Consider the following 8,062-nt stretch of genomic DNA (forward strand, 5'->3'; position numbering starts at 1 on the left):
CTTCTCACCAGATTCACTCTAAGTCACTCAAAGTGTTTAAAGGATAGTGTTAAATCGCTCAATGCATCAAATACTGCCTTACTTACTATATGCTTGCTCTTAAATCCTACTCCTACCACTTATGGAGAGTAAACAACCATGTCAAGAGGTCTTTATAAGGGTTATAATGGGGATTAGGTAGGGGTAGGTAAATTTGATAAGATGTTGAACCTATGGTGTTCTGCAATGAAATACATGACATGCACACAAGTCACAATAATCACAAGGGGTAAACAATGGATAGTAGTCCAAGGTGGGAAATAGGAATCAAATCAAAATGTTTAGCTCACTTATTTTCTTTCTTTTCATCACCTTTCCCTCTTATTCTTCTTTTTATATATTTTTCTTCTTTTTTTTTTCTTTTTTTCTTTTTTTTTTTTCATAAGGGAAGAACATTCACATAATAGAGTGAATTTCATTTTGGATTGAAGTAAGCTGCTACAAGGTTCCAAAGCTACTCCCAAGACAAAAATTTCCAATAAAAATAACTCATGTGCAAAATCATAACCCAAAGCAGAATAAAACTAAGTGGTAATAGAATATGATAAAAAATGGTGAAAGAAAGGGTTATCTACAGAATCAATAAACGAATGAAGGCTATTTGGCTAGAATGAAAAACCTAAGTGCCTCTATCATACCAAAGTGTTAAACTCTCCTTGTGGCCCTCATAAGCATTACCGAGCAAGTTCTAAAAGTAAAAATAGTAATTGGCACTCTCAACAAGAAATAAATAAAAGCATATAACGTGTATGCTTACAATTTAGGCTCAATTTCTCACAAGTGTGCTTTTTGAGTAGGTTCCAAACAAAAATCATCAAAACAGAATTAGATTAACCAAAGCAACTTAGTGCAGAACTCAAACTAATTATCTTACATTCTTCCGCAAGACTCAACACTATCGGTTTTACCCGATCACATGGACATAAACAGGATTTCCAAATCAAGTCAACAGTAAGAGCATCGAAACAAAGTGAAAAATTTTCAAAATTTTACAAAAAATTGCACAAAGAATAAACAAATAATTAAGATGGAATAAATATCACCCACCCCACACTTGAAGGACACACTATCCTCAGTGTACAAAATATAAGAAATGCAAAAGGAAAAAGAACTAATACTGCCCTGACTAAAGCTCCAGAGTGAAAGAGGTGCATCATTAGGGATATCAGGGCGCTGGCTAGTCGGTGGTAGAGGAGTGGCTGCAAATAATAAAATAAGGAATTAAAATAAAAAATGAAACAAAAATTAAATAAAATATGAAAACTAAAACTAATAAAATGTTTCAAAATGAAAAGGTAAAAAAAAATTAAAAATGAAAAACATAAAATAAAATTTGGGGTGCCTCCCAAAAGCGCTTCTTTTTTATGTGATGAGTCTTCTTAGCTGGACTCATGGTGAAAAGCAAACGGTGGGGATTGATGACCATCCATCCTTCTTCCAAGCAAATGGCTTCAAGTATCCGCTTAAAGGGATAATCGTCGACTTCCTCTTCCCGACTGTCCAGCAAGCTGCCAGTATGATGGGCAAAACTCGCTCCTCGTATAATTGAACATAGTCATAATGTTGTAGGGGCTATTCCAATTTGAAAGCTGGAGTTTCAACAATTGGAAGGATCGATGGTTAGGCAATTTCTTCAGGAGTGTCGATGGTTTTCTTCAGTCCTTGGCTTGGTTCACTTGCTAGAAGACACTCGAGCTCCTCCAAGGCTTCTTCATTGGATAACTCGTGCTCATCTTCCATCATCGAAGGGACTTGTGGAAAATCCACCAAAAATTCCTATAACTGCAACTCAGCATCATCAACTGTACATTCTTGTTGATAGCCTTTCAGAGGAATTATGTTCGCCTCTTCTTTTTCTAGTTCCATCTCCATGTTCAAGAAATCGTCCTGCACAGAAGCATCATCGTCAAACATAATAGATAAACCAGAAAAATTCTCACCTGAACACAAAGTGACAACGCTCAAGTGTTCCTCGGATTCAGTAGCGTTTGATGGAGTTCCCAATTGCTCTTCAGCTAGTAACTTGAAGATTAAGCTTACTTGATGCTCTATGTTCTTAATCGAGGCTTGTTGATCTTCAAGTAGCCTCTCTGTTTGTTGGAATCTATCATCAAGACTTGTAATGAACCTCATCATCAGCTCCTCCGACACTCACTCTTCATCTTGAGTTGAAGGTGCAAGATTAGGCTGCTGATATGGTTGCTGAGATTCTGGTGGTTTTGGGCCATCTAAGCTCCATCCATAGGGTGAATGAGTGCTCCACTCTTGATTATAGGTGCTTCCATACGAGTCATTTGGCCAACTTCCTGTATAATTACCTGTTCATAGTTATAAGAACAATGAGCAACATCACTACACAAAATGTAAACCATAAAAAATTCACAAACAACTTGAGATGAAAGGATAGGAGTGGAGAGTTGATCGGTAGCCCTGCAAAACGATTCCACTCGAGCTTCTAAAGATGCACGGGTATCCCAATTTTTAGCACTCTTTTGGTTCCTAATCCTATTTTCTAATGCGTCATACAAAGAGTTTGAGTTTAGCATTGAACCTCCTTATCATTCACTATTTGAATCATAAACTTAAACTAAATAAATATGTACAAATAAAATAAAATAAATAAACAAATAAAAAATAAAAATCATAAAATAATAAAAAAGAAAAAAAAATGGCTAATTTAACAAATAGCAAATTTCACTCTAGTTTTCAAACAATTCTCCGGCAACAGCGCTAGAAACTTGATAGGCTAAATCGTGTTAGCTACAATCTAAGGCAGTGTACCTATCGATGCAGTCTAGCACTAATGGCGAGTATTAAGGTCGTATTCCTCGGGAAAGTGAAAGCCCAGAGTTACTCCTTTGTTCTTTGTTATATTAACCTAAAATTAGTGATGAATACTTTCTAAACTAACTAATAGCTACAATCTATGTTCTAAGGGAGATGCAAGAGTAATTGATAACTAAAATAACTAAGGCAAGGAAGCAAACCCAAAGGGAACCTAAACTAGTTGGCAATCAAACAAAAGACAAAGGATTGTTGAGTCTAATTATGCTACCCGTGGACGAATTCTTAATCGAATTCGGTTTTTCTCTCTAGATAACCGAATTTCTAAATCTAATAACCTAAAGTTGGAATCTCATCCTAACGATTGATTCTTAAACTAGCATTAAGCTTTAATCAGCCTCTATTAAGCTTTGTTAATTCTTAATCCGGCTAGTTAATTATCCTTATCTCTAAGCGATTATTAACCAGTTCTTGATATTCAAAATTCCAATTGCCAAATGGACTTCTCAATCACACAAAGCAATCTAAACACACAATTCACAACGTCTCATGAACAATGCATTATCTTATTAATACTAAAAGCAAGAAGAATACAAAACTAATCCAAACAATCCAACAATATAATACTAAGCCAACATAGTAAAGAAATCCCAATGGATTTAATCAATCTAGCTAATCATGTTCATTATCAAAGTACACAAGAATTCAATTAGAACAATGAGTAAAGGTAGAGAAAACCCGATTACACCCTTGGATGAGAGTAAACAGCCCCAATTTCTCTTGCTCAATCTTGAATCGATCCTTGTTCCTCTTACTCGATTTGAAAACCAATCAACGAACCTTGCCCAATCTTCATTCTTTGAAGGGAATCCAATTGAAACCTTGATCAAAGTCTCATTTTCTCTTGGTTTCAGCTTAGAAAACCCTTAGCGAGATAAATATTAGGGTTGGGGACGTTCTAACCCTAGTTGCCTCCTCACTTTCCTCTCTTCATTCTTTTAATTAATACCCCCTGTCGCCTCCAACACGGCCTTGTTTTTGGCGGTGTTTGGGACACGGGCTGGTGTTCCTAGCCTTGTTACTCTCTGTGGTCATGCTCCCTAAAAGCTTCTTTTTCTTTCATGTTTGACGCATCCAACACGGCCAGTGTTGAATCCAACACGGCCGTGTTAACCTTCGGCATGGGCATACTTAGCTTGTTTCGGCAGCTTTGACGTCCAATTATGCTCCAATTCTTTTCTTTATCATCCTTTGACCTTTTTTGGACCTAATGCACATAAACATACGTATAGGGTGAGTGTTGGGACCAATTCACATCCAAATATACATAAATTATGCCTTAAAATCCTTATTTAGATGTGTGTATTCTACGCACATCAACTTACCTAATAATACTCCAACCTAAATTACTTCATTATATGCATCCGAAACATCAAAATGCTTGCATGGACGTTTGTATTATGCTTGGATAAATAAATAAACAACATGATTTCTCCGTTACGCGATTGAATTTACATCTCATCTTTCTTGATCATCAAGCTAAGCGCCAATACCATAAGTAAAGCTAGTGAATTGAGTTCCTATGATTCCTTACACCAATCCTTGTCTCATCAGAAGTCGTCATGCCTAGAGGAATAAGGAATGATGGAGATTCTAATGGTGCAAATCTTGAATCAAAATATTAGGCATGTCACAACCAAATTTATTTATTTCTTTTTATTAATAATTAATATTCATTAGCATGTCATTAAATATGTCATTTGCATCATGATTATATATGATCTATTTTATTATATTATGTGGTAGATAAATAAATTATTTAGTTACATATTGATTTAATTGAAAAGTAATGATTTTGGACTAAATTGAAAAGTTAGAAAGAAAGAGGATTAAATTGTAATTTGCCTATTTCCACACCAATATACCACCTCTTTCATTTGTTCTTATCTACGTATGCTTCCCAATTTCCTTTTCTTCTTTGTCTCTCTCATTTTTTCTCCTTTCCTTCTTCAACTTTGATTTTCCAAATCAAACTCTACAAAACTTTTAGTAAGTGAAAATCAAATTCTTCTTTTAAGCTTGAAAGATTTGGGCTTTCTTAATCAAGGAAAACAAAGGTGAGTAATTTTAATTGCTTGATTTTGCTGTAAATTAGGGTTAATGATATGAAATTGTTGATGATTATGTGTTTTGGAATTGTTTAATCAAGAGTAAACATGCTTTTACTTGTGATCTTGAAGCTGAAATTTCTGGGCAGATTTTTCACTTATGATTTCGTGATCTTAGAGGCTTTATCTCGAAAATTTTCAAACATGAAAGTTGTAGGTATATGTCTCAAGAATATCTCTGTAAAATGGTTTTGCAGATTGTTGAGTGAGTAGGAACTTATGAGATTCGATTTTGCTGCTGCTCTGTTTTTGGTTCAGCAGGTGACCTGGTTTTTGTGCTGACATTTTGAGGCATTTAGAGGCTGAACCAAGCAGAGAGTTAAACATGAAAGTTGTTCATTTATATATGTAGTATATGTCTGAAAACTTTCATAATTTTTGGTTGAGTATAACGTGAGATATGTTGAACTTAATATGGCCTGCCCGAAACTGTTTTAAGCAGAAATCGGGCTTAGGATTCAGAAATTTATTGCTAATTGTGTGTTTCACAACTTGAGCTAGAAAAGTCCAAATTGAGTAAAATTAGTGTCTATAGAAACTTTAGAATGTTAACTTTATATCTGGAGAGTTTCATCAGAAAATTCATTCGTTTGATTGGGCATTTAATAGGAAACTTTTTTCTGTTCTGTTTAGATGGAAATTTGAGCAGCTGTATAGAAAATGCCATAACTATTTCTATACAAATGATTTTGAGGTGATTCTTTCTGCTATGGTTTCTATAAAAATGGAAGTATAATTCTGGAAAATATGAGATTTTTATTAATTGTACATAAGTTTTGGTGTAATTTCTAAGTCAGTATCTACAAGCTGCCTTCATCAACAAATATGTTGATTTGTTGTCATTCATCTCATGCATCATATTAATATCTAGAATATATGTTATTTTGTTGAAATGTGATATTTTATTGATAGTAAATATATATATATATATATTTATGCCTTGTGATTGAATTGTATTTGTATTGAACATGTGAATAGGTTCATCCAAAGGCAAGGAAGTGGTAAGAGAAAAAGAATAGGATTACTTTGTTATCCTATAACTTTTGGTAAGTATTTAATAGACTAAACTTTGTGTATATTGAGTAGGGACTGCTGTTTGATTACTTGATAATTTCTTCGTTGACTGAGTTGATATTAGTTATGTTTTTGGCTTGTTATAAAGTGAATTGATTGTGATGTGTTGTGAAGTGAATTGATTGTGATGTGTTGTGAAGTGAAATGATTGTGATTAAGGATTGATGACTTTTGTATGGATATTGTGTGATCGGAAAGCCGAGCCAAGGATAGCTACCCGAGTATGTGAGATGGCAAGACCGAGCCGGATAGTCTTGTCAAGCGGTTACTGAAATTTAAAAATGTGAGGAAATGTAAGGATGAGTCATCTGATCCTAATTTGATAGAAATAATGTGGAATTGAATTATTTGACTTGGTTGAGTTTGAGATTATTTGCATTACGTGAGATGAAATTATATGTTTATGAGAATAAACTGAAATGGTTGATTTTGTGATTGTTAGTTAAGTGTTGGTATAATTTTCTGTATTGATAAAGATTTGATAATTCTAGCCTAATATACTATAGTTTAGTAAATTAAATGCTTATTGAGTCGCTAGCTCATTCCTTAGCATTTTTTTTTCAGGTTAATGCAGTTGTAGATAGCCTTACTGCATTGCTCTTTTGCATCAGTCAATATTATCGGGGTGGGCCGGAGGAGTTATCTAAAGCATTGGGGCATTTTGGGAACTTGTGTGAATTAAACTATCATATAAATATTTCTTATATATATTAAGTATGTCATGCCACTTAAATTGTATGAATGTATATTGTAACTAAGTAGTAAATTATGTTTATAAAGTTATATATATATATATATATATATTGCTATTCAATGGGAAGTTTGAGTTGGGGTGTTACAAGGCATGCCTCGATTCTTGTTATTTCCTTTTTTATCTAGAAGATTTATCCATGATCATTCAGAAAATGATATCAATACACGATCAACTAATTTTCTTTTTTCATATTTATCCAAGTATTGGATCGATGGCTATTAACATGGCATCTAGTATGAAAAAATTATTGGATTGGTGTAGGCTTCTGCCCTATGCTTGTGCTTGGATCATGAGTTGAGTCTTGAAGCTTGGTGCTTTGTTATTAACATGGCATCTAGTATGAAAAATATTATCACATTATACCTCATCTACTTTGGCATGTGCACTCAAGGCTCTTTGTGCCACTAACATCTCTCCACTTATAGGCATCTCAATATCACTTAAATCCTCGAGTAGTGGCATGTCATCCTCTTCCTTACTCTTAGTCTCCACTCTAGCATCATTCATCAAAATCAAAGCTCTTTTATTAGGACACTAAGAAGCAATATGTCCTATTCCCAAGCACCGAAAACATTTGATATCCCTTGTTCTTGAGTTAGGTGTTTTGATCTTAGTTGGAGCTTTACCATTGGACTCCCTTGAGTCTTTTAGCTTCTCATATCTTAGCCTCTCCTTCACTTCTTTCTTCTTCCAATTCAGTTTCCATGTGGATATAGAAGCCAAATTGAATATGTTGGAGTTACTTCGATTCTTGAGTTGCCTCTCCACTTTAGTGGCCATATGTACTATATCCTCAAGTACTATATAATGGTGCAATTCAATCACATCAATAATATGTCGGTTTAAGCCATGAAAAAACTGAGCCATAGTAGCCTCTTGATCCTCTTCCACATTAGCCCTTATCATGGTTATTTCCATCTCTTTGTGGTAGTCCTCCACACTCTTAGATCCCTACATAAGACTTTGTAATTTCTTGTACAATTCTCTATAACAGTGAGAAGGAATAAACCTTTATTTCAGGACCCTCTTCATCTCCTCCTATGTTGAAATCAGTCCTTCACCATTCCTTCGCCTTGAAAGCAAAAGTTGGCCCCACCAAACCACAGCACATTCAGTGAACTCAACCGCAGCTAGCTTCACCTTCTTCTCTTCAGAATAATCATGGCAATCAATTAGTAGTTCAACCTTCTTCTCGTATTCAAAATAAAGCTCGAGGTTATTCCTGCCTTGAAAGGAAAAGATT

Source organism: Ricinus communis, chromosome 3, assembly GCF_019578655.1.
Source record: "Ricinus communis isolate WT05 ecotype wild-type chromosome 3, ASM1957865v1, whole genome shotgun sequence".
NCBI lineage: Eukaryota > Viridiplantae > Streptophyta > Magnoliopsida > Malpighiales > Euphorbiaceae > Ricinus > Ricinus communis.